Below are 27628 nucleotides of genomic sequence, written 5' to 3'. Positions count from 1 at the left end.
CCACCACCACCCACCACCACCGCCGCCACCACCCATCACCGCCGCCGCCACCACCACCCACCACCACCGCCGCCACCACCCATCACCGCCGCCGCCGCCACCACCCACCACAGCTGCCGCCGCCACCACCACCACCCACCACAGCCGCCGCCGACACCACCGCCACCACCCACCACAGCCGCCACCACCACCCACCACCGCCGCCACCACCACCCACCACCACCACCACCCACCACCGCTGCCACCACCAGCCGCCACAAGCCGCCACCGCCCGCCACCAGCCGCCATCACCACCACCACCACCACCAGGCGCCACCACCGCCTGCCACCAGCCGCCACCAGCTGCTACCACCACCAGCCGCCACCACCGCCCGCCACCAGCCGCCACCAGCTGCCACCACCACCAGCCGCCACCACCGCCCGCCATCAGCCGCCACCGCCCGTTGCCACAGTCGCCACCGCCAGCCGCCACCACCAGCCGCCATCACCGCCACCACCAGCCGCCATCAGCTGCCACTGCCACCAGCCGTCACCACCAGCCGCCACCAGCTGCCACCGCCCGCCACCAGCCGCCACCACCAGCCGCCACCACCGCCACCACCACCTGCCACCAGCCGCCACCACCGCCCGCTATCAGCCGTCACCGCCCGTTGCCACAGTCGCCACCGCAAGCCGCCACCGCCAGCCGCCACCAGCCCCCACCACCGCCGATCGCCACCACCCACCACAGCCGCCACCACCCACCACCCTCCGCCACCACCTACCACCACCAGCCGCCGCCGCCACCACCACCCACTACCACCGTCGCCACTACCCACCACCGCCAGCCGCCACCACCCACCACAACCGCTGCCACCACCCACCACAGCCGCCACCACTCATCACAGCCGCCGCCGCCCGCCACCGCCCGCCACCACCGCCAGACACAGCCGCCAGTGTCCGCCACCGCCACCACTGTCCGCCACCGCCACCACTGTCCGCCCGCCACCACCACTGTCTGCCCGCCGCCACCACTGTCCGCCCGCCGCCACCACTGTCCGCCCGCCGCCACCACTGTCCGCCCGCCGCCACCACTGTCCGCCCGCCGCCGCCACTGTCCGCCCGCCGCCCCCACTGTCCGCCCGCCGCCACTGTCCACCACCGCTGCCACAGCCGCCACGGTCCGCCCGCCGCCACTATCCGCCACCGCCGCCACTGTCCGCCCGCCGCCACTGTCCGCCCGCCGCCACTATCCGCCACCGCCGCCACTGTCCGCCCGCCACCACTGTCCGCCCGCCGCCACTATCCGCCACCGCCGCCACTGTCCGCCCGCCGCCACTGTCCGCCCGCCGCCACTGTCCGCCCGCTGCACTATCCGCCACCGCCACCACTGTCTGCCACCGCCACCACTGTCTGCCACCGCCACCACTGTCCGCCCGCCGCCACCACTGTCTGCCCGCCGCCGCCACTGTCCGCCCGCCGCCGCCACTGTCCTCCCGCCGCCGCCACTGTCCGCCCGCCGCCACTGTCCACCACCGCCGCCACAGCCGCCCGCCGCCACTATCCGCCACAGCCGCCACTATCCGCAACCGCCGCCACTGTCCGCCCGCCGCCACCGCCGCCCGCCGCCACTATCCGCCACCGCCGCCACTATCCGCCACCGCCGCCACTGTCCGCCCGCCGCCACTGTCCGCCTACCGCCACTGTCCGCCCGCCGCCGCCACTGTCTGCCCGCCGCCACTGTCCGCCCGCCGCCACTCTCCGCCGTACAGCCTCCCCTCTCTCCGTTAGTAAATAATTATAATTGTTAGTAAATAATAAAAGAAATATAAATTATTAGATTTTTTTACCCTTAAATTGGTTTTAATATTTAAATTGAAAATAATAATATAATATAAAACATAATAAAAATAATCTAATATAAAATATAATTTAATTTCAAGAAATTTAACTTTAAACACAAAGATGTGAAAAGGGTTCAGATTATAGGCTCAAACCTTTCATAAGAGATTCATATTGGTATATGAATGGATTATGAATGATTCAGGTTAGGATTGTAAATTTGCCACAACATCTCAAATTAGTGTTAGATACGTAGGTTTTGGTTATAAGTTTTGGAAACCTATTTAAGTCCACACACAATATCGTATCTGATACGATATAACAAACGTTTCCAATCCTTTCAAATACTTTCCAGATATGTTGTGGCAACCTAAAATTGTTTGCTGGGAAGTACCCTCCCAGCAAACACAAATCATCTAGAAAACGTTCGTCTATCTCTTCCCATAGGTGTGGGAATGATTTGCATTGAGAATGGTGCAGGAGAGCCTTTGAGAAACTTTTAATCAAAAAATCCAAACACAAAGGTTTTATAATAAATTGTTTTTCTACAACTATTTTGTTCCTAATGTATTACAAATAGTTTTAACATGTTTAAATATAAAATTTATGGTGTTTTTTGTAAAATTCATTAATAAATTGTGAATGATATTTATTGTCTCAGTGAAACATTCAAAATACATTTAGTTATAATATGATCAGAAAAAAGTAGTTTTCCAAATTTTCTAAAAATCGCTCTTTTTAACACAATTTGACTTCTTATGCATTCCACTAAACTCTAATATCATGTTTAAATATATAATTTATGCATTTTTCCCTAAGATAATTTATATAAATTATAAAAGTTGCTGGAAAGTGGTGTGAAAGAATCTGAAAACGTTTTGTTGTCTTATATTGGCGTGTTCTTAATAACTAGAGTGAGAGTGAGCGAGAGTGGGTAAGAGTGAGTAAGAGTGACTGAGAGTAAGAGTAAGAGTGACTGAAGGTGAGTGAAAGTGCCAGAGTGTGTGTAAGTGTGAGTAAGAGTGAGTAAAAGTAAGAGTGACTGAGAGTGAGTGAGAGTAAGAGTGACTGAGTAAGAGTGAGTAAGAGTGACTGAGAGTGAGTGAGAGTAAGAGTGACTGAGTAAGAGTGATTGAGAGTAGGAGTGAGAATGAGAGTAAGAGTGAGTAAGGGTGAGTATGAGAGTAAGAGTGATTGAGAATGAGAGTAAGAGTGATTGAGAGTTAGAGTGAGAGTAAGAGTGATTGAGAGTAGGAGTGAGAGTAAGAGTGATTGAGAGTGAGAGTAAGAGTGATTGAGAGTAAGAGTGATTGGGAGTAAGAGTGATTGAGAGTAAGAGTGATTGAGAGTAAGAGTGATTGGGAGTAAGAGTGAGTAAGAGTAAGAATGAGAGTAAGAGTGATTGAGAGTAAGAGTGAGAGTAAGAGTGATTGAGAGTAAGAGTATGAGAGTAAGAGTGAGAGAGTGAGTATGAATGGGTAAGGGTGACTGAGAGTGATTAAGAGTGACAGAGTAAGAGTGACTGAGAGTGAGAGTAAGAGTGGGTAAGAGTGAGTAAGGATGACAAAGTAAGAGTGAGTAATAGTGCGTAAGAATGATTGAGAGTAAGAGTGAGAGTGATTATGAGAGTGAATTAAGAGTGTAAGGTGTGTGAGGGTAACTGGCCAGGGAGGCAGGATGTGTGGTCACAGATAGGCCTAGGCCTCGTGATCTCTAATGCTGGTTTTTATATATATGTTGGATTTTTTGTCCTGTTTCAAATTATAATTATTTAGCAGGAATGTAATAAGATATTGCACAGTATCAATGTGACAATAATATATGCATTATTTCCTTGATAATCAAACTTGTTGTTCAAAGATAATATACAATCTTTGAAGGAAACATTTTGAGAGCTGGCAACACTGGGCTGGTGGTGAGAGAGACATATGGTTAGTTGTGCTCAGACCTTCAGTGGTGAAGGGTGTGTCCCAGCTGGCCGCCACCCGCCGCCGCCACCCGCCGCCACCACCAGCTGCCACCCACCGCCACCCACCGCCACCACCAGTCGCCACCAGCCGCCACCACCAGCCGTTACGCCACCGCCACCAGCCGCCACCCACCACCGCCGCCCGCCACCACCAGCCGCCACCACCAGCCACCACAGCCGCCGCCACCACCACCCACCACCATCACCCATCACCGCCGCCAATGCCACCACCCACCACAGCCGCCACCACCACCCACCACCACCGCCACCACCCACCACAGCCGCCACCACCCATCACCGCCGCCACCATCCACCACAGCCACCGCCACCACCAGCCGCCACCCCCCCCCGCCACCAGCCGCAACCCGCCGCCACCAGCCGCCACCACCAGCCGCCACGCCACCGCCACCAGCCGCCACCCACCACCGCCGCCCGCCACCACCAACCGCCACCGCCACCAGCATCAGCCGCCACCCGGCATCACCACAGCCGCCGCCACCACCACCCATCACCGCCGCCAACGCCACCACCCATCACCGCCGCCAACGCCACCACTCATCACCGCCGCCAACGCCACCACCCACCACAGCCGTCACCACCCCCCACCACCACCACCCATCACAGCCGCCACCACCCACCACCGCCGCCGCCACCACCACCCACCACCGCCACCACCACCAGCCGCCACCAGCCGCCACCACCAGCCGCTACCGCCCGCCTCCGCCCGCCACCAGCCGCCATCACCGCCACCAGCCGCCACCAGCCGCCACCACCACCAGCCGCCACCACCAGCCGCCATATCAGCTGCCACCGCCACCACCACCGCCCGCCATCAGCCGCCACCGCCCGTTCCCACAGTCGCCACCGCCAGCCGCCACCCACCACCACCAGCTGCCACCGCCACTACCAGCCGCCATCACCGCCACCACCAGCCGCCATCAGCTGCCGCCGCCACCGCCCACCACCAGCTGCCGCCGCCACCGCCCGCCACCACCAGCCGCCACTGCCCGCCACCACCAGCCGCCACCACCACCCGCCATCAGCCATCACCGCCCGTTGCCACAGTCGCCACCGCAAGCCGCCACCACCCACCACCGCCGATCGCCACCACCCATCACAGCCGCCTCCGCCCGCCACCGCCCACCACCCACTACTACTGCCCGCCACCGCCCACCACCCACTACTACTGCCCGCCACCACTGCCACTGTCCGCCACCGCCAGACACAGCCGCCACTGTCCGCCCGCCGCCACTGTCCGCCCGCTGCCACTGTCCACCCGCCGTCACTTTCCGCCACCGCTACCACTGTCCGCCCGCCGCCACTGCCCGCCACCGCTGTCCGCCACCGCCACCACTGTCCACCCGCCGCCACTGTCCACCACCGCCGCCACTCTCCGCCACAGCCACCTCTGTCCGCCACGACTGTCCGCCCGCCGCCACTGTCCACCACCGCCGCCACTGTCCACCACCGCCGCCACTCTCCGCCACAGCCGCCACTGTCCGGCCGCCGCCACTATCCGCCACCGCCGCCACTGTCCACCACCGCCGCCACTGTCCGCCACATCCGCCTCCGCCCGCCACCGCCCACCATCCACCACTACTGCCCGCCACCACTGCCACTGTCCGCCACCGCCAGACACAGCCGCCACTGTCCACCCACCGCCACTGTCCGCCTGCTGCCACTGTCCACCCGCCGCCACTGTCCGCCACCGCTACCACTGTCCGCCCGCCGCCACTGCCTGCCGCCACTGCCCGCCACCGCTGTCCGCCACCGCCACCACTGTCCACCCGCCGCCACTGTCCACCACCGCCGCCACTGTCCGCCCGCCGCCACTGTCCACCACCGCCGCCACTGTCCGCCACAGCCGCCACTGTCCGCCCACCGCCACTATCCGCCACTGTCCGCCACCGCCGCTACTGTCCACCACCGCCGCCACTCTCCGCCACAGCCGCCACTGTCCGCCCGCCACCACTATCCGCCACCGCCGCCACTGTCCACCACCGCCGCCACTGTCCGCCACAGCCGCCACTATCCGCCACCGCCGCCAATGTCTACCACCGCCGCCACTGTCCGCCACAGCCGCCACTCTCCACCACCGCCACCACTGTCCACCACCGCCGCCACTGTCCTCCACCGCCGCCACTGTCCACCACCGCCGCCACTGTCCGCCACAGCCGCCACTGTCCGCCCGCCGCCACTATCCGCCACCGCCGCCACTGTCCACCACCGCCGCCACTGTCCGCCACAGCCGACACTGTCCGCCCGCCACCACCGCCGCCACTGTCTGCCACCGCCGCCACTGTCCGCCACAGCCGCCACTGTCCGCCACAGCCGCCACTCTCCGCCGTACAGCCTCCCCTCTCTCCGTTAGTAAATAATTATAATTGTTAGTAAATAATAAAAGAAATATAAATTATTAGATTTTTTTTTACCCTTAAATTGGTTTTAATATTTAAATTGAAAATAATATAATATAAAATAAAATATAATAAAAATAATAATATAATATAAAATAATATAATTTAATTTCAAGAAATTTAACTTTAAACACAATGATGTGAAAAAGGTTCAGATTATAGGCTCAAACCTTTCATAAGAGATTCATATTGGTATATGAATGGATTATGAATAATTCATGTTTGGATTGTAAAGTTGCCACAACATCTCAAATTAGTGTTAGATACGTAGGTTTTGGTTATAAGTTTTGGAAACCTATTTAAGTCCACACATAAATTCGTATCTGATACGATAAAACAAACGTATCCAATCCATTCAAATACTTTCCAGATATGTTGTGGCAACCTTAAATTGTTTGCTGGGCTGCTTGATGCGAGCGCAACTTTAGTCAGTTAGACACAAACTTATGGTAATACGCTTTCTTCCCCACAGAAACATCACCGCTAGCTTGAGCAGCAGTGTCTATTTGTTAATTTTAACATCTTTACGTGGCACCATAAAGTAGAGCAGTTCAGGCAAACATTTATTTCGTCCACTGGTGTCGATGGAAGAATTACAGGTAATGTTTGCCTGAAATCTCCATCTAGCAATATTAATGCAATCCCAAATGGTCTGATGTTTTCACACAATTCTTGCAATGATCGATCAAGAGCCTCGAGCAATTTTTTGTAGTCCATTGTGCTTTTTCCCAAACAATTGGTAGGGAAATTAACACGGAAGAAGACTCACTATCACTTCAAGTTGATCTAAATAGGGTTTTGAAATGGTCAAAAGATTGGCAGATGCAGTTTAATGCTGATAAATGTAAAGTTCTGAGGCTAGGTAATGATGATAAAGTTACAAGTTACGTGCTAGATGGTGTTGAGATTACGAAGTCAAATTGCTCCCGGACGCAGGTTCGAATCCTCGTCACGGCCCTTGTGGATTTGTTCATGCTCTAGATATTTCTTCCCATAGATGCTTTGCTTCCATTCTGTCTAAATTTGGTGGCCTATATATAACTCCTATTATAATATTATTTGCTTTTTCCTTTAATTCTATCCAAATAGTTTCTGTGTGTGGCTCAGTTTTGATTCCCTCTTTGAGGCTACATTTCAAATTGTCCCTAACATATATGGGTACTCCCACTCCTCGTCTAATATATCTATCTGTGTGAAATAGTTTAAATCCAAAGGGGGGAAGATGGCTGAAAAAGCAGCACATATACAATTAATTTTCGTTTTTAATTTTAAAATTGAAAATAAAAATAAAATTTTTAATTTTAAAAATCCGAAGCGAATTTTGGTTGTGGGAGATTCCCAGGTGAGGTATTTAGATAGAACGTTTTGTGACAGATAGGGAGGACAGATTAAGGGTTTGCTATCCAGGAGCTGGAATTGGTGATATTGTTGGAAACATGAATGATATTATGACTGGAAATGGGAACAAAACCATTATTTGTATTAGTGCAGGGGGTAATGATGTTGGACGAGTTAGGAGTGAGGAACTAATACAGAGATTCAGGACAGCCATTGAATTAGTTAGGAACAAGGAAGGAATCCCTATCATATGAGGCATTCTTCAAAGAAAGGGAGTGGGTAATGAATGGATGTCGAGGGCACTTGGTGTCAATTACCGGCTGGAAAGATATTGCAAATCAAATACAATATCTTTCATAGACAACTGGGAACACTTCTATGGAAGAAATGAAATGTATGCTCGTGATGGGGTGCATCAATCGAGGGGCTGGGGTTGTTGCTGTTGCGAACTCGTTGGAACCAGTGGTTAGAGGTGTTTGTTTGGGTTTAAACTGTTAGTAGATAGTGGTATGGGAATTGATTTGGAGGAAGGAGGTAATAAAAGTATGTGTTCGTGGGAGAAAAGAATTGGCAAAATGATCAGGGAAAGAAAAAGGCCTCAAAATAACAATTCACTTAGGGTATATTACACTAACAGTAGAAGTCTAAGAAATAAAATTAACGAATTAAATGCTCTTGTCTGCACAGAAAAAATAGATATTATTGCACTTACCGAAACGTGTATGAATGTAGAAAATAGAGAACTATTAGCTGAATATCAAATAAATGGATTTAAACTATTTCACACAGATAGATATATTAGACAAGGAGAGGGAGTAGCCATACATGTTAGGGACAATTTGAAATGTAGTCTCAAAGAGGGAATCAAAACTGAGCCACACACAGAAACTATTTGGATAGAATTAAACGAAAAAGCAAATAATATTATAATAGGAGTTACATAGGCCACCAAATTTAGACAGAATGGAAGCAAAGCATCTATGGGATGAAATATCTAGAGCATCTAGATCTAACAGTATTTAGTCTGTTAACTAACAGCTAAAGTCTTGGGTGACTTTAACTTTAGTGGAATAAACTGGTTGAACAAAACAGGGAATAGTGAAGCAGAAGATTTTCTAGAATTAATTGACGATTGCTTTCTTACGCAACACATTAAGGAACCAACGCGGGAAAATAATATTTTAGATTTAGTGTTAACTAACAGGGAAACACAAATTAATGACATCGAAATAGGGAGTGAGCTAGGGAACAGTGATCACAAAGAAATCAGATTTAGCATAGAATGGAATAGACCTGTAGGAGAAAATTCTGTTAAAATGCCAGATTTTCGAAAAGCTGATTTTAATAGCCTAAGAAATTTTTTGGGTCAAATACATTGGAAAGTCTTGGGTATGGGGTGTGGGCCAGTCTTGGAGCGAGACATGAACCCAGCGACAGGTGACGTCAAAGAGGATTTCGATGTGGATTTAATATATAACTTATTTAAGAATATTCTAAACAAAGCACAGGAACGTAGTATACCATACAAATTGAATAGATCGAATACTAATGACCCAAAGTGGATAACAAATAATTTAAAGATTTTTATAGGTAAAAAGAGAGCTTGGTACAAAAGGATTAAGAATGGGGAAGTCAGTTTAGAACAGGAATTCATACAACTGGTTAGAAATGTTAAAAAAGAGATTAGGAAAGCAAAAAGAAACTATGAAGTTCGCATAGCAGAGCAAGCAAAGTCAAATCCTAAAGGGTTTTTTCAGTTATATCTAACTAAGACTATGGAAAGGATAGGTCCATTAAAATCTGAGACAGGTCAAATAACGGATAATGACAAGGAGATGAGTAGTATTTTTAACAAACATTTTATATCTGTATTTACTAAAGAAGAACTTAACAATATGCCTTCAGCCGAACAAGTCTATGTGGGTGGGGATGAGGACAGGTTGACTAGTTTAGCAGTTACCAGGGAGGATGTAATTAAACAATTAGTAAAACTAAAACCAAACAAATCCCCAGGGCCGGATGAAGTGTTTGCCAGGGTGCTTAAAGAATGCAAAGAGGAGCTTTCCGAGCCACTGTCTACCATATTTAATAAAACAATAGAGTTAGGCAGAGTGCCAGAGTCATGGAAGGTAGCTAATGTGATTCCAATTTTTAGGAAAGGAGATAGATCACTTGCGTCAAACTATCGGCCAATTAGGCTAACGTCTATTGTGGGGAAGTTACTTGAATCAATAATTGCAAATACAATTCGTCTCCATCTTGAAAACCATAAATTAATAAATGAGTCGCAACATGGTTTTACAAATGGCCGCTCATGTTTAACAAATTTGCTAACTTTTTATTCCAGCAGAGTTGAGGCAATTGATAGTGGTAAAGATTGTGAGGTTGTGTACCTTGACTTTAGCAAAGCTTTTGATACAGTACCACATGAAAGACTAATTAAAAAAATAGAAGCTCATGGTATTGGGGGTGCTATATTAAGCTGGATTAGGGCATGGCTATACCAAAGGAAACAGAGAGTTAGTATAAATGGAGTCAAGTCAGAGTGGGAAAATGTTGTAAGTGGAGTGCTTCAAGGCTCTGTCCTGGGACCTCTGTTGTTTATATTATATATAAATGATTTAGATTCAGGTTTGAGTAGCAACATTTGCAAATTTGCCGATGATACGAAAATCGGTAGGGAAATTAATTCGGAGGAGGACTCACTAACACTTCAAGTTGATCTAGATAGGGTTTTGAAATGGTCAAAGGATTGGCAGATGCAGTTTAATGCTGATAAATGTAAGGTTCTGAAGTTAAGTAATGATGATAGAGTTACACCGGCTCGAGGGGGTACACTCCCAGCATCCCCACGAGGACTCCACCGACTCCAGCTCGTTCTCGGACGATTCAGTGGACATCGAGGGCGAAACCTCCTCGGATAAAGACTGCCCCGTAGACAAGGTTCAACTCTCCACCGGTGCTGAGGGGGAACAGTGTTTTCAGAAGGATCAGTAGGCACTCAATACCGACCAACCACACAAGAAGCAAGAAACAATAGGATGTAATACAACAACAACTTTACCATCTGAATTAATGGGGCTAAAAGTAATTCAGATCAACACATCACTTTTTGAAGAACCTGAACAACCGATACGTACTAGAGATAAAACTCAGCAAACACAACCCCGAGGTGGATCTGCTCAACGAAACCTCGGCACGCCCAGATCAACATGTAAAAATTCGCAGCTACACGACGATTGAAAAGAACAAGGGGCCGAACAGAGGTGTGGCTATCCTGCTCAAGAGAGGATGCCCGTTCACAAATATCTATCTGCAGGAGGAGAATCCCCCCTGGCGACTGAACTCTCCACCACCCACGGCCCTCTTGCCAACCTTACAACCTATATACCACCTGGCCAGCAAGCCATTCCATCGAGGGCAATCCACAAAGTACTCAACAGGAACGTACCACTGATCCTTACAGGTGACTTTAATGCACACCACGCCGCGTTCTTCAATGTCCCCAATGGTGGAAACGACATCAGAGGTAGACTCCTGAACAACCTCTTGACGGCAAGGAACCTAACCTCCCTCGGCCCCTTTTTCTACTCCTTCGTCGGCACGCATCCAGGAACACCGGACTTAGTACTGTTAAACCAAGATTGTGGCATCTTTCACTCCAGAATCACCCCAGGTGAGGTATGTGGGATCTGACCACATCCCGATAATTATCCATCTTCTATCGCCCCCCTTTAGGTCCCTAGGTACTCCCAGACCCAAAATCAGCACCCTTAGACTCCACTCTTACATGGAATCCCAGAATGATGATCCAGTAACAGTTTTACAAGACTGCCCAACCCACGACATAGATGCAGCAGTGGACCTCCTCCATACCCACATCACTGAAGCAACACTTGCAAACTGCGACCTAACCAACACAAGAGTCATAAAACAGCACAACCCAACAAGAGAAATCAGGGAAAAGATGAGATCTTACCAACAAGAGTGCATCAGAAGGATTCGTACTGGCCTCCCCCCTTTGCACATGATTCAGGTCCTCAGAAGTGAAGTTATAGGGCTCACGCTCTTACACAAACGCAATATCTGGGGCTCTTTGGTCACCCAGGCCAAGAATTACAAGAGTGAGCCAGCCGCGTTCTGGATGAAAATTAAACAACTCCTTGGCTCGACTGCCACTCCTCTCTCCCATCTCAACCACACACACACCAACGCCAACAACGAGGTGGTCACGACCAGGATTGAGGATCCCCAGTGTTGGAAATTTCCAAAACTAATACATCATTTCTTGTATTACAATACATCATTATTGTATTAACCATAGTAATTACTAACTCTACTAATTTGTAGAACTAATTCAATTAATGGTTCTATTACGAAGCAATATATTTGCCAGATTCTTCCTAGTCAGAGTGACGACGTGAGGAACGACAGGCTATAACATGAATCTCTCCACATTTAGTTGCATCTAAACACTTTAGTTAATTAATTACGTTCCTTTACTAAGGATAATCGTTTATTTAGTTATTTACATAGCATATTATTCCTTAGTGTATCCGTTCATTTAGGTGTATTAAAAACTACAGTGGAAAATATTGCAAAGTAAAGCAGTTCATATGATATTTCTTTATGCAGTCTTAATATGCTGGCTTGCATTGTGCAAAAATATATTGCACCTTAATACATTATTTAGTGACATAAGTACTTGTCACAAATACTTACTTCCCTGGTTATATAAGTAAAATAAAATACTTTAAGCTGGAGAATACTTTGAGCGGACTGCGCATGTGTAGCACAGCCAGGGAGGAAGGAAAGCGTCACTTGCTTCATGCCTGACTCGGACGAGCGACGCCATATTAGCAACACGCAGGAGACGACGCTATAGCAAAGCATTTGCTTAGTTTAATTATTCGTTCTTACCTTTACAAGGACGTTGCCAGGTTAAATTGACAATCAATAGCTGTGTCCTGGAACCAGACTGATACTAAATCCGAAGTCAACGTCCTTCACACAGCAGCTGAGGACGTAGGATTGCATAGTTCTCGCCACCAACGGACACACGGCTCGGCAACTATAAATTTTTCTATTTGTTATACTGTGTGCACATTTAACATTTAGAATAGTTGTCGTTAAGCCATTCAATTACAACAAAAATCCAGTAAGTCTCTTCTTTAGCAATATTCTTAATTTATATAGGAATAAATATTGCATTAATACCTGTAGACAAATTCTACACTGATTACTATATTCAGTAGGAGTATTTCCTTTAATTTAGGATGTATTATTAATAATCAGGTAGAAGGCTTCTATAGTCTACTTGCCTAGCAGCAACCGGGTCCACGTCAAACGAGGTGCTAGGTTTCCCCACCTTCACGGGCAACAATTTGTCCGACGCAACACGTCGTCAGTGGAGTCACACACACACATCAGCATCGTTGCAAGAATACTATCTCGTCTCGCTCGCAGTGTGACCTAGGCGGCCCTCTGCTTGAGCGCTACGCATGCCCACTCTATCAATGTTCTAATACCTCTAGAGTGCGTGAGTGGATGGATCGATCTTCAGCTCGCCAGCCATAAAGCAAGCCAGCATCGTCTCGCTGTCCTACAGCAGCTGTTATTCACCAGTCTCGACGAGCACTTCGGTGCAGCCAAGACCAGTTCCAGCCAGCAGTGTATTGGAGCAGAACCAGGCGCTTCCCAGCCAGCATCTAGTCCTAAGCAGTGACATCTTCCTCGTGGCATCTTCTGTGTGTTGTCCAATGTGCTTGTGTCCAGATCGGACTGCATTTAGGTGAACAGCCCCACTTCGAGCCAGAACAGGCCCAGGTGAGAAGACGGAAGTTCACCTTTTGCAGCTGCGTCATGGCATAGGTGCATTCTTTTTCTCCTCTCCTAAAATTCTTCTGTTTCTGACACTGCCGAGCCAGTTGTGGAATCTCGTGATCGTGCGAGCCCACCATAACTGGGGGTTGCAACCTTCCGGAACACGGTGTTTGTTCGTGGTGAGACCCTTAGGCCAGGTCTTAGACCTGACCTACACACTGACCCCCACTGAGCTTTGTGGAATCGCAGTGATTGGCACAAAACACGGGACTGTCAGTAGATAGTAAGTCACAATGGCTCACTGTCTACGGATGACCTACACTGGGAATACACCCATAGACACAATTGACTGCATCACTACCTTTTTCAATGCCACTGGCACACCTGCCACTAACCATATCAAACACGCCAACACCAACAACATCAAATTTCTCATTGCCTCAGAAGACGACCTTTTCGCCTGTTTCAGGGAACCTGCTTTCAGTAAACTTGCCCAAGCTTCACTAACTCCTGTCCTCACTATTGAACATAAAACAAAATGCTCTGTCCTTGTAAGAAATGTCGACAGCTCTGTTCTATCAACACCATATACTATTAATCTCTCCCAGGACATTTCACACAGGAATGCTGTTACTGTAATGGAGATATACCCAGTGCCCAATACAAAACACCTTAAGATTCAATGTTCCTCCCCTACAGAAGCTTAAAAACTCTTGCAACAAGGTATAAAAATCCTTAACACCAGCACTCCTCCCTATCTCATTAGTCCAGTTGACTATCTTCCTTTGCTGCAATGTTTCAAATGTTACAAATGCAGTCACGAAACACGAAGATGTAAAAGCCCACAAATTTGCTCCAAATGCTCTGCAGAAGGTCATTTTTATACTCAGTGCTCTGCCCTTACCCTAAAATGCAGCAATTGCCAGGGTGCTCATACAGCAGTTGACAAATCTTGCCCTCTTAGAAAACAATCCCTTAAAACTCTTCGCAATAACCAACCTCGCACTCAAGTAAACCCTCTTTCTTCTTCAACCTCCCATAACCCATCTCATCACCAAACAGCATCAGCCAACTCCATGTCCTATGCCAGTGTCCTTAATGCCTCACCTCACCAGCAACATAACCACCCTAAGTCTGCACAACAAACTCGGTTCTCTCCACCTCTCTTCCCACACCCACCTCCACCTTATTCTCCTCTTCAGAACCTTTCATATGAACGAGTCACTGCCTGTGTACAAGCGACTAACTTGAAGGCAAAGGACGATGGTCGGGACTTTGCTGACTATCTTCCTATCTTTCTCACTCATAACTGCCTTCCTAGTATCTCTGTTCCTCCTTATCAGCTATTGCGCTCTGCTCTGTTCTCAACTACAGTCCTCACTCCACAAAACACCACAACTTCAGTTGAGGAAACTACCACAGTTTCCCCACAACTACTTACTGACGCAATTCTGACTGGTACAGATACGGAACCACTGACCAGACAGCAGACCATGTACTATCCCAAACTGAATCATTCACGTCTCCAGTAATCTCACCCTCATCTCCCAGCATTGTCCCCTCCACTTTCAATCTCACTTCTAGCACTACAACTCCCGTTACTTCCCACCTGGCCTCTGTCAACACGTCTTCTGCCATTTTTCATCCCCCACCAGCTCCAGTTATTCCTGATGTAACTGTGGAGGGAATCACATTCAAAGTGCCCGCCAAAGGAGACATTTCATAGTGTAGGCAGGACTGTGCCCTGATTGGTGGACGGCGACCGCGCACAGCCTCCCCGCGCAGGTCGAGAGATATGAACTGCACGTGACCCAACGCGGACGACGCCCATCTGGCACCACCTGAACTTAGGATAAGTGCTACTAGGATTACTGAAGAGGCTTCGACTCCCTCTACCCTATCCTTCCTGAAAAGCCTAGACTTGCTTCACCTGCCTTCCCAGACCTACTTTCCCCAACGACTACAGCTCAAGGTGAACTATTACGGTTCGTATTACATCACCCCATTGTTATACCACGTGGCGTCCATCATCACCCAGCAAAAATCTGCTATCAGAATAATATCGAATTCTGCTTTCAGGCAACACTCAGCCCCCTTGTTTAACTCCCTAAACATGCTAAACAAAATCTCACTCCATAAATTCTCTTGTGTCAACTACATTTACAAAACCCTGTTCTTCAATACAAATCCTTGTCTGAAACTCTTCCTGGACAGATGTAATAGGACCCATTATCACCACACCAGAAATAAATATCTCTTTGATATCCCCAGAGTTAAACTTAATCTGTGTAAACACTCTATGCAAATAAAGGGACCCAGTTTATGGAACTCACTCCCTATTGAATTGAAAAGCTGTCTAACTTTTACATCATTCAAAATCAATACTAAAAAGTACCTAATTTCATCTTCATAGTTTTTCACCTTTTGCCTTAAAATTGCACGGTATCTATTGCTACCCAATCTCCCAACCTTTATGTTCCCAATTTGAACATCTTTACCATTGTGATCATTGCTGTCTTATATGTGCTGTCAATCTGCTGTATGGTGTCTATTAATCTTGTTTAAATTACCAATCAAGCTGTCAATGTAATCAATCAGAGTTTTAATATAACAATGTGCTTTAATATACTTACTAAGCTCTCTTATCTCATTTTTCTCTTGCAATGTATTCGTTATCATTTATGAATTCTGATAGAAATTACCTACTTAAAATTATCTGTTAGATTAAGGACCTGCCCGAAACGCTGCGTGTACTAGTGGCTTTACAAGATTGTAAATACTGTACTATTCAATGTATTCTCACAAACCCAATGTACCTTCTTGTATATATATAAATAAAAAAAATAAATAAATAAAATATATAATGTAATATATAATATATAAAGTAATTGCACACACACATCGGAGAGGAAGCTTGCACCTAGCACTGCCGGGTGGGTAAAAATCGAGCAGCAACGAGAGCGCTTCCCTCCTGAGTAATAGTGTGGTGTCCGAAAACGGCATCATGCTGTTCAGAGTTAAGGTGTGGTTCCGAGGAACCGACACCACATACAACAAGGCCGAGATCAAGGACCTACCGACGTCGACCTCAGGGGTAGCACCCATTGACGTCGTCATGGACGAAATGGACCTCAAATACTCTTCAGCAGTGCAGTAGCACTAGAGGCTCTGTTCACTACGGAAACGATCACGGCTCTAGAGGAAAAGGGCTTAACACTCCTACCTCCCTATCACTTCCAAGCGGTGAGGACAATCTTCTTCTACAGAGAGAGCAACATCATTGCTGAGCAACCCATTGCTGAAATCGTAAAGAGCATCAACGCTCAGAATCAATCCCTCACAGCCATCTCGGCCCACCTCATCCAGCAGGGTGAGAACGGGAAGCCCACCCTCAAGGTCACCCTCAAGACTCAGGCAGAAGCTACTCTCGCGGCCGACAACGGCCTCAGATGCTTTGGAGTGGCCTGCACTCCCCACCAGATCGCTAGGCAGCGTTATTTCCGCCTACGTCAGTGTTTTCGGTATTACCAGTACACCCACTACTCTCAGAAGTGCCCCAACACGCTGCAGAAATGCAGCATCTGTGCTGGCGACCACCAATACTGGACCTGCAACGCCACTACTCAACGTTGTATACTCTGCAACGGCGATCACACGGCCGTCTTCCACAACTGCCCCACCAGGAAAGGCGAAATTCAGAAGATGGTTGACGCCAGGCAAGGAAACTCGACGCCCAGACCGAAAGTTTTCAACATACAACATGAAGCTTTTCCTGCACTCCCGACAAGTGACATACTGGACAGCAATCCACAGCCCCAGACGACACCTCTCAACCAAGCCAGCCAGCCGTCCTCACTCACACCGCCACCAGCCACCCCCTGACAGCACTGTTGCAGCTCTGATTCACTTCGCATCAGAAATCTCAGGTGGAGATCTCAAGAAACGGTACAAAATACTGAACGACTTGTACAAGCTCAACAACCTTCCGACCTTTGTGATACCAGAGGCCAAGTTTACCGACGGCTCCTCTCCACCAGAGTCCGACCCCACACCAGAGACGCCTGTCAACCCGGACCCTATTGCTCCAGCGACTACATCATGTATGATACTGCCACCAACTTCTCCTGCAGGCCTCACCACATCTTCTGATGACTCAAATGCCTCAGTTGACATTGAAGCACACTCACCACCCCCAGCCCAGGAGATAGATTGTGAAGAAACCTCGGAAATAGAAACTCCGGAAATAGCAGAAGTGCGTCAACTGCGTGACAGGAATGCAGTTGGATCGCCCGAGTTCAGACGGATCTCCAGCCAGATGTACAACATGAAGGCAGACATCATGAAGCAGGCCTATCCAGAAAACACATTCAGTCTGCATAACAATGTAATCTTCGAGGAATGCGATGAGTCTACACTGTCACCTGACCTCATCCAAAGTGACTACTCCGAGTACAAACATCAGATGATTACACGCAGCATGAAGAAATAAAAAGAAGAAAGAAGAAAGAAGAAGCACCACACAGTAGCAAGAATTCTCTACATTAAATGCAGAAAAACTGCCACTGCCGCCTTCCAGACCCGTCTCCCAGCCTAGCCAGTTGTTGGGTTGTTTGCAGCATCGACATATTGACACGCAGCTGGGTCAAGCCCTGGCACTTTCTCTTCAACTTCAGCATTTCCTCTCGCCGACTTCTCTTCAGCTGTCCCCACTTCAAGGCTCACCCCCATGGGCATCTTCTCCTGTATTATTCGATTCGATTCGAAGTAATTGCATACGGGTATTATATATAATTTTATAATTATAAGAATACATTAAATATCACCTTGGTGTAGTGTTAAAAATAACCAAGGATCAATACTATGTCAAAGGTAGATCATAAATATATAAATATTAAACCAGTCACAGTGTATTCTATTTTTTAGTTAAACCAGACATTTTCTTCTGTTATTATACATACTATTCCAGCCCTCAATGTGAAGCTGGTGGAGAGTCCGTTCAAAAAGAACATTTTAAGTTAAATTAAGTTTCTAATACACGCCTTGTTTTATAGGGACGGGGTGAGTGTGGAGGGAACCACATTCAAAATGCCCGCCAGGGAATATTTCTTATGTTAGCCGCTCCTGATTGGTGGACGGCAGTCCGACGCCGTGCATCTGTGCATCACCCACGCGCATGCCCAGAGGCGACAGAAGAGAGCAGAGAAGAATCGCACCGCAGCGAAGACACACCTGTTAGTGACGCCTCCTGGACATTGGTCATCCAGCACCTCGTATTGGCCAGCTACCATTGGACCTCGCCCATCCTCGCCCCTGAGAAGCCGTAGTATTGCTTCAGCCTCCCCGAGAAGACTCCAGCTCAAGGTGAGCAACTGTTTTCCGCGTTTTCTAGCCATTTCTGTGTATGTTGATTACCACGTGTTTGGTCGGTCATAACCCCTAGGCCACAGCCTCCACAGTATGTACACAACGCTCTATCTAGAAATCCAACGTTATGTTTGTAACTCATCTTGTATGTATGTACTCTTACCTAAATAAACATTTGACTTGATTTAATTTAATTTGATTTGAAGAATTGCCAATCTGATTAGTTTGAATTCTCTGCGTATAAATTTCATATTATATTCATAGTGTTGTGTTTATATGCATGTATAATATTATACTGTGGGTCTTATATACTGGTGTACTGAGCATCTGTGTATGCTCAAGAGTCTATTGTGTTATAATATACGTTGTAAAGTTAAAACTTTTGTTTCAATATTGACGGTTATGATTTGTGAAGTTGGCACTGAAGTTTGCCGCCACCCCCCCCCCCCCGGCTCAACATCACTGGCCAGTGTTGGAAGGTGGAGAAGTTGGCACTGATGTTTGCCGCCCCCATCCCCCCACCCGGCTCAACATCACTGGCCAGTGTTGGAAGGTGGAGAAGTTGGCACTGACGTTTGCCGCCCCCCCCCCGGCTCAACATCACTGGCCAGTGTTGGAAGGTGGAGAAGTTGGCACTGATGTTTGCCGCCCCCCCCCCCCCGGCTCGCCGAGGCCACATCACTGGCCAGTGTTGGAAGGTGGAGAAGTTGGCACTGATGTTTGCCGCCCCCCCCCCCCCCCCCCGGCTCGCCGAGGCCACATCACTGGCCAGTGTTGGAAGGAGGAGAAGTTGGCACTGATGTTTGCCGCCCCCCCCCCCGGCTCAACATCACTGGCCAGTGTTGGAAGGTGGAGAAGTTGGCACTGATGTTCGCCGCCCCCCCCCCACCCGGCTCAACATCACTGGCCAGTGTTGGAAGGTGGAGAAGTTGGCACTGACGTTTGCCGCCCCCCCCCCCGGCTCAACATCACTGGCCAGTGTTGGAAGGTGGAGAAGTTGGCACTGATGTTTGCCGCCCCCCCCCCCCCCCCGGCTCAACATCACTGGCCAGTGTTGGAAGGTGGAGAAGTTGGCACTGATGTTTGCCGTCCCCCCCCCCCCCCCCCCCGGCTCGCCGAGGCCACATCACTGGCCAGTGTTGGAAGGAGGAGAAGTTGGCACTGATGTTTGCCCCCCCCCCCGGCTCGCCGAGGCCACATCACTGGCCAGTGTTGGAAGGTGGAACACTCACGTGGTCTGAGCTCTGGCTAGTTTTGTACATGGTGTTGTGCTTGAGAACTTTGTATCAACATTTATGTTAAGCCGATGATGCCAGTGATGCATTACCAAGGTGATGGATCAGGGTGACCAGTGTATTTCACAGTGGCATCTTTTTTTGGAACTGTGGTTGGTGACTTTTGTGTGTCAAGCTGTTGTTGACTCTGCTGGGGGGAGGAGGGGGGCACCTTGCCCGTTCCTAGACGACTTAGTGTTGTGGGCATTAGACATGACTGAGATTTTGGAGGTCCTTATTGAGATTTGACCCCCTCCCCCTCCACCCCATCAGTGCTATCTGTCACCCCCGCACCTTGTTAAGACCTTATGGCCAGCAAGGAACTAGTGTACTACAGTTACCAGGTGCTGGAGCCTAGTGACAGCTGGCAACCTCATAAGTGCTATTGGGAGTTTTGTTCTGGGTGAATTTGTATAAATATATTCTGGTGTCATGCTTATAATTTGGCCCCCAGTCAACTGGTAATTTTTGTTGGACTTTTCCTTATCATCTAGACGTAACTATTGTAGGCCAGGAGGCTCTTGGTAATTTGTGTAAGGCACTACGCCGCCAGGGAGGCTCTGGGGGTTCATGACACGACAATCCCCACCACTCATCATTTCTCATGCTTCAGGGCAAACTGGGACATGTTCAAACATCACATTGATGATACTAATCTCACTTATGAATACAATGACAAACATCACACCGACAGTGACACACAAGCACGCAACATACAAGACACCATCATACATGCAGCAAACATCTCCATTCCTAACACAACACTCAAACCACATTTCACTTGTCAACCCTTCCGTTCTCACTAAACGCCTCCTAGCTTCTTATCACTCTTTAGTCCTACACAACACACATCGCTAGGGACAAGTACTCTGGGACCTTACAACACTAAAAAAACACATCCTCAACAGTGTAGATGAAGACCACACAAAACACTGGAAACACCTCATTGAACAAGCAGAACACAGAACACTGACACAACAGGAATTCTGGAAACAAATCAAACGCTTACAAGGATCAGTTCATACACCACTTAAATACCTTCTACAGAACTACAAGAAAATCACCGAACCTGGCGAAGTATTTAACATTTTCAAACACCATAAGGGAGCCGGTCGGCCGAGCGGACAGCACGCGGGGCTTGTGATCCTGTGGTCCTGGGTTCAATCCCAGGCGCTGGCGAGAAACAATGGGCAGAGTTTCTTTCACCCTATGCCCCTGTTACCTAGCAGTAAAATAGGTACCTGGGTGTTAGTCAGCTGTCACGGGCTGCTTCCTGGGGGTGGAGGCCTGGTCGAGGACCGGGCCGCGGGGACACTAAAGCCCCAAAATCTTCTCAAGATAACCTCAAGAAGATAACCATTGGGAACGCATTTTTCATCCACATCCTCCTGAACCAACTGCCCTTCCCAACACTGAAGTAGTTGAAGACTGGGTACACCAAACCAGACATGAAACCACACCTGACGACCTCATCCACCTTGACAACCTCAACTCTCACACTGAACTACAGACTCCGCTGACTCCAGCTGGTGTCAAGACAGCTCTCATGGGCACTCGTCGCAGCGCCCCTGGTGCGTCTGGCATTGGACACACCCTCCGACAATTCCCTGCTTCTATCATTGCTGCTGTCACTAACTTATTCACCCCCTTCTTGCCTCTGGTTATTTTCCTCTCACCTTCAACTCTGCCACTGCTGTTCTCATTCCATAAATTGGGAAACCTCACACTGACACAATAAACTACAGACCCATCAACCTTCTAGAGACACTTGGCAAAGTCTTTGAAAGGCAAGTTAGCATGAGACTCACAACGCACCTGGAAGACAATGACTTGCTATTAAACAGTTTGACTTCCGGCCTCACCGGTCCACACATGACGCCTTAAATATCATAACCAATAACATCAGCATCAACCATCACTAAAGACTTAGGAGCGCACTCATCCCTAAGGACGTTGAGAAGGCCTTTGACACTGGCATGACGGCCTCAAATTACGCAAACAACTTTAATCTTCCCCATTATCACCACTAAACTTCTTGCTAACTACTTAGACAATAGGACAATGAGGATTAAGTTCATCGGACAACACACTGATTACTTCATATTACAAGCCAGTGTTCCTCAATTAGGCTCTGTCCTTGCCTGACACTTTACACCCTAAGCATCACTGCCATTCCTGACCCTATTCATTGCACCGTATTAACTATATGCTATGCTGATGATGTCTCTCACATCACGTCTGCATGTCTCTCACCTGATCACGGAAAGCACAAGAAGAACTTTATGTAGTAACAGAATGGGAGTAGCACTGGCGCATTAAAACCAACTTCAACAACTAAAAAATCACCTACTTCTCTGTAAAGGAACTGCACACCCTATTCCAGTTCAACTCTATTCATTCTTCCTTAATCCTACTAACATTTCAGTATCTTTTCCTCTTTGCCTCACACTTTATCAACAATTACTCTTTCACACACACATTGTACAGAAACATGCAATAGTTCACCAAGCCATGAACAAATTATACAGACTTACATTTGTCAAACTTGATACTAAAATGCACCACTAAAAAGCACCTTCTAGACCTCTCCTAACTTGCTCTTTCCTTAGCGGCAGCAACTAATAAACTAAATCTCCAGAGAATTCAAAACAGAGCACTTAGATGTATTCCCAACACTCGTCGGGAAGACTTCAATACCAGCGAAAGCCTCCATGACAGTACTAACATTTCTGCTCTCAATCTCTATTGGAAATCTTTACTAGACAAACAGATTGGCAGACTCCTCTCTTACCTCGACCAACACATTGATATTCTCTTACGCACTATTAGACACCCACGAAATACACACACGATCTACCATCTACCATCCATCATCCTCCTCCTAACTCTAAATTTCGTTAGTCCTTAGATCTCAACACCCAGCATCCACCAAAATGTTCACCGCTCAACACCCAGCACAAACGTTCAGCATTAACTGTGGCGGGAGACGTGTCGGGGTGGCGGGACACGTGTGGGAGTGGTGGGACACGTGTGGGGGTGGTGGGACACGTGTGGGAGTGGTGGGACACGTGTTGGGGGTGGTGGGACACGTGTGAGAGTGGTGGGACACGTGTGGGTGTGGTGGGACACGTGTGGGAGTGGTGGGACACGTGTTGGGGGTGGTGGGACACGTGTGAGAGTGGTGGGAGACGTGTGGGGGTGGTGGGACACGTGTAGGAGTGGTGGGACACGTGTTGGAGTGGTGGGACACGTGTGGGAGTGGTGGGACACGTGTGGGGGTGGTGGGACACGTGTGGGAGTGGTGGGCCACGTGTTGGGGGTGGTGGGACACGTGTGAGAGTGGTGGGACACGTGTGGGGGTGGTGGAACACGTGTGCGAGTGGTGGGACACGTGTTGGGGGTGGTGGGACACGTGTGGGAGTGGTGGGACACGTGTGGGGGTGGTGGGACACGTGTGGGAGTTGTGGGACACGTGTGGGGGTGGTGGGACACGTGTGGGAGTGATGGGACACGTGTGGGGGTATTGGGACACGTGTGGGAGTGGTGGGACACGTGTGGGGGTGGTGGGACACGTGTGGGAGTGGTGGGACACGTGTGGGAGTGGTGGGACACGTGTGGGGGTGGTGAGACACGTGTGGGAGTGGTGGGGCACGTGTGGGAGTGGTGGGACACGTGTGGGGGTGGTGGGACACGTGTGGGAGTGGTGGGACACGTGTGGAGGTGGTGGGACACGTGTTGGAGTGGCGAGACACGTGTTGGAGTGGCGGGACAGGTGTGGGAGTGGTGGGACACGTGTGGGAGAGGTGGGACACGTGTGGGGGTGGTGGGACACGTGTGGGGGTGGTGGGATACGTGTGGGAGTGGTGGGACACGTGTGGGAGTGCCGGGACACGTGTTGGAGTGGCGGGACACGTGTGCGGGTGGTGGGATACGTGTGGGAGTGGCGGGACACGTGTGGGAGTGGTGGGACACGTGTTGGAGTGATGGGACACGTGTGGGAGTGGCGGGACACGTGTTGGAGTGGTGGGACACGTGTGGGAGTGGCGGGACACGTGTTGGAGTGGCAGGACACGTGTTGGAGTGGCAGGACACGTGTTGGAGTGGCGGGACACGTGTTGGAGTGGCAGGACACGTGTTGGAGTGGCAGGACACGTGTTGGAGTGGCGGGACACGTGTGGGAGTAGCGGGACACGTGGTGGAGTGGCGGGACACGTGTTGTGGTGGCGGGACACGCGTTGGGGTGGCGGGACACGTGTTGGAGTGGCGGGACACGCGTTGGGGTGGCGGGACACGTGTTGGAGTGGCGGGACACGCGTTGGGGTGGCGGGACACGTGGTGGAGTGGCGGGACACGTGTGGGAGTGGTGGGACACGTGTGGGGGTGGCGGGACACGTGTTGGGGTGGCGGGACACGTGTTGGAGTGGCGGGACATGCGTTGGGGTGGCGGGACACGTGTGGGAGTGGCGGGACACGTGTGGGAGTGGCGGGACACGTTTGGGAGTGGTGGGACACGTGTGGGAGTAGCGGGACACGTGTGGGAGTGGCGGGACACGTGTGGGAGTGGCGGGTCACGTGTGGGAGTGGCGGGACACGTTTGGGAGTGGCGGGACACGTGTGGGTGTGGCGGGACACGTGTGGGAGTGGCGGGACACGTGTGGGAGTGGCGGGACATGTGTTGGAGTGGCGGGACACGTGTTGGAGTGGCTAGACACGTGTGGGATTGGCGGGACACGTGTGGGGGTGGTGGGACACGTGTGGGAGTGGCGGGACACGTGTTGGAGTGGCAGGACACGTGTTGGGGTGGAGGGACACGCGGTGGGGTGGAGGGACACGCGGTGGGGTGGAGGGACACGCGTTGGGGAGGCGGGACACGAGTGGGAGTGGTGGGACACGTGTTGGAGTGGCTAGACACGTGTGGGAGTGGTGGGACACGTGTGGGGTTGGTGGGACACGTGTGGGAGTGGCGGGACACGTGTTGGAGTGGCGGGACACGTGTTGGAGTGGCGGGACACGTGTTGGGGTGGAGGGACACGCGGTGGGGTGGAGGGACACGCGGTGGGGTGGAGGGACACGCGTTGGGGAGGCGGGACACGAGTGGGAGTGGTGGGACACGTGTGGGGGGTGGTGGGACACGTGTTGGAGTAGCAAGACACGTGTGGGAGTGGTGGGACACGTGTTGGAGTGGCGAGACACGTGTGGGGTGGAGGGACACGCGGTGGGGTGGAGGGACACGCGGTGGGGTGGAGGGACACGCGGTGGGGTGGAGGGACACGCGGTGGGGTGGAGGGACACGCGGTGGGGTGGATTGACACGTGTTGGAGTGGAGGGACACGCGGTGGGGTGGAGGGACACGCGGTGGGGTGGAGGGACACGCGGTGGGGTGGAGGGACACGCGGTGGGGTGGAGGGACACGCGGTGGGGTGGAGGGACACGCGGTGGGGTGGAGGGACACGCGGTGGGGTGGAGGGACACGCGGTGGGGTGGAGTGACACGTGTTGGAGTGGAGGGACACGCGGTGGGGTGGAGGGACACGCGGTGGGGTGGAGGGACATGCGGTGGGGTGGAGGGACACGCGGTGGGGTGGAGGGACACGCGGTGGGGTGGAGGGACACGCGGTGGGGTTGAGGGACACGCGGTGGGGTGGAGGGACACGCGGTGGGGTGGAGGGACACGCGGTGGGGGTTTCGGGACACGCGGTGGGGGTGGCGGGACACGTGTGGGGGAGGGACACGTGTGGGGGAGGGACACGTGGTGGGGTGGAGGGACACGTTAGGACACACGGTTACACATCACACGATCAGTATCGTTGCAAGAGTACGCATCTCGTCTCGCTCGCAGTGTGACCTAGGCGGCCCTCTGCTGGAGCGCTACGTACGCCCACTCTATCAACGTTCTAATACCTCTAGAGTGCGTGAGTGGATGGATCGATCTTCAGCTCGCCAGCAATAAAGCAAGCCAGCATCGTCTCGCTGTCCTACAGCAGCTGTTATTCTCCAGCCTCGACGAGCACTTCGGTGCAGCAAAGACCAGTTCCAGCCAGCAGCAGTGTATTGGAGCAGAACCAGGCGCTTCCCAGCCAGCATCTAGTCCTAGGCAGTGACATCTTCCTCGTGGCATCTTCTGTGTGTTGGCCAATGTGCTTGTGTCCAGGTCGGACTGCATTTAGGTGAACAGCCCCACTTCGAGGCAGAACAGGCCCAGGTGAGAAGACGAAAGTTCACCTTTTGCAGCTGCGTCATGGCATAGGTGCATTCTTTTTCTCCTCTCCTAAAAATTCTTCCGTTTCTGACACTGCCGAGCCAGTTGTGGAATCTGGTGATCGTGCGAGCCCACCATAACTGGGGGTTGCAACCTTCCGGAACACGGTGTTTGTTCGTGGTGAGACCCTTAGGCCAGGTCTTAGACCTGGCCTACACACTGGCCCCCACTGAGCTTTGTGGAATCGCAGTGATTGGCACAAAACACGGGACTGTCAGTAGATAGTGAGTCACAATGGCTCACTGTCTACGGATGACCTACACTGCGAATACACCCATAGACACAATTGACTGCATCACTACCTTTTATAATGCCACTGGCACACCTGCCACTAACCATATCAAACACGCCAACACCAACACCATCAAATTTCTCATTGCCTCAGAAGACGACCTTTTCGTCTGTTTCAGGGAACCTGCTTTCAGTAAAGTCACACAAGCTTCACTGACTCCTGTCCTCACTATTGAACAAAAAACAAAATGCTCTGTCCTTGTAAGAAATGTCGACAGCTCTGTCCTATCAGCACCTAATACTATCAATCTATCTCAGGACATTTCACATAGGAATGCTGTTACTGTAATGGAGATATGCCCAGTACCTAATACAAAACACCTTAAGATTCAATGTTCCTCCCCTACCGAAGCTCAAAAACTCTTGCAACAAGGTATAAAAATCCTTAACACCAGCACTCCTCCCTATCTCATTAGTCCAGTTGACTATCTTCCTTTGCTTCAATGTTTCAAATGTTACAAATACAGTCACGAAACACGAAAATGTAAAAGCCCGCAAATTTGCTCCAAATGCTCTGCAGAAGGCCATTTTTATACTCAGTGCTCTGCCCCTACCCTAAAATGCACTAATTGCGAAGGTGATCACTCAGCAGTTGACAAATCTTGCCCTCTGAGAAAACAATCCCTTAAAACTCTTCGCAATAAGCAACCTCGCACTCAAGCACACCCTCATTCTTCTTCAACCTCCCATAACCCATCTCATCACCAAACAGCATCAGCCAAGTCCATGTTCTATGGCAGTGTCCTTAATGCCTTACCTCACCAGCAACATGACCACCCTAAGTCTGCACAACAAACTCAGTCCTCTCCACCTGTCTTCCCACACCCACCACCTCCACCTTATTCTCCTCTTCAGAATCTTTCATATGAACGAGTCACTGCCTGTGTACAAGCTGCTTACTTGAAGGCCAAGGACGATGGCCGTGACTTTGCTGACTATCTTCCTATCTTTCTCACTCACAACGGTCTTCCTAGTATCTCTGTCCCTCCTCCTCAGCTCTTGCGTTCGATTCCATTCTCACCTACAGTTCTCATTCCACAAAACACCACGACTCCAGCTGAGGAAGATCCTAC

This window comes from Procambarus clarkii, chromosome 9 (assembly GCF_040958095.1).
Source record: "Procambarus clarkii isolate CNS0578487 chromosome 9, FALCON_Pclarkii_2.0, whole genome shotgun sequence".
Taxonomy (NCBI): domain Eukaryota; kingdom Metazoa; phylum Arthropoda; class Malacostraca; order Decapoda; family Cambaridae; genus Procambarus; species Procambarus clarkii.
Note: the sequence above shows the minus strand (reverse complement) of the source record.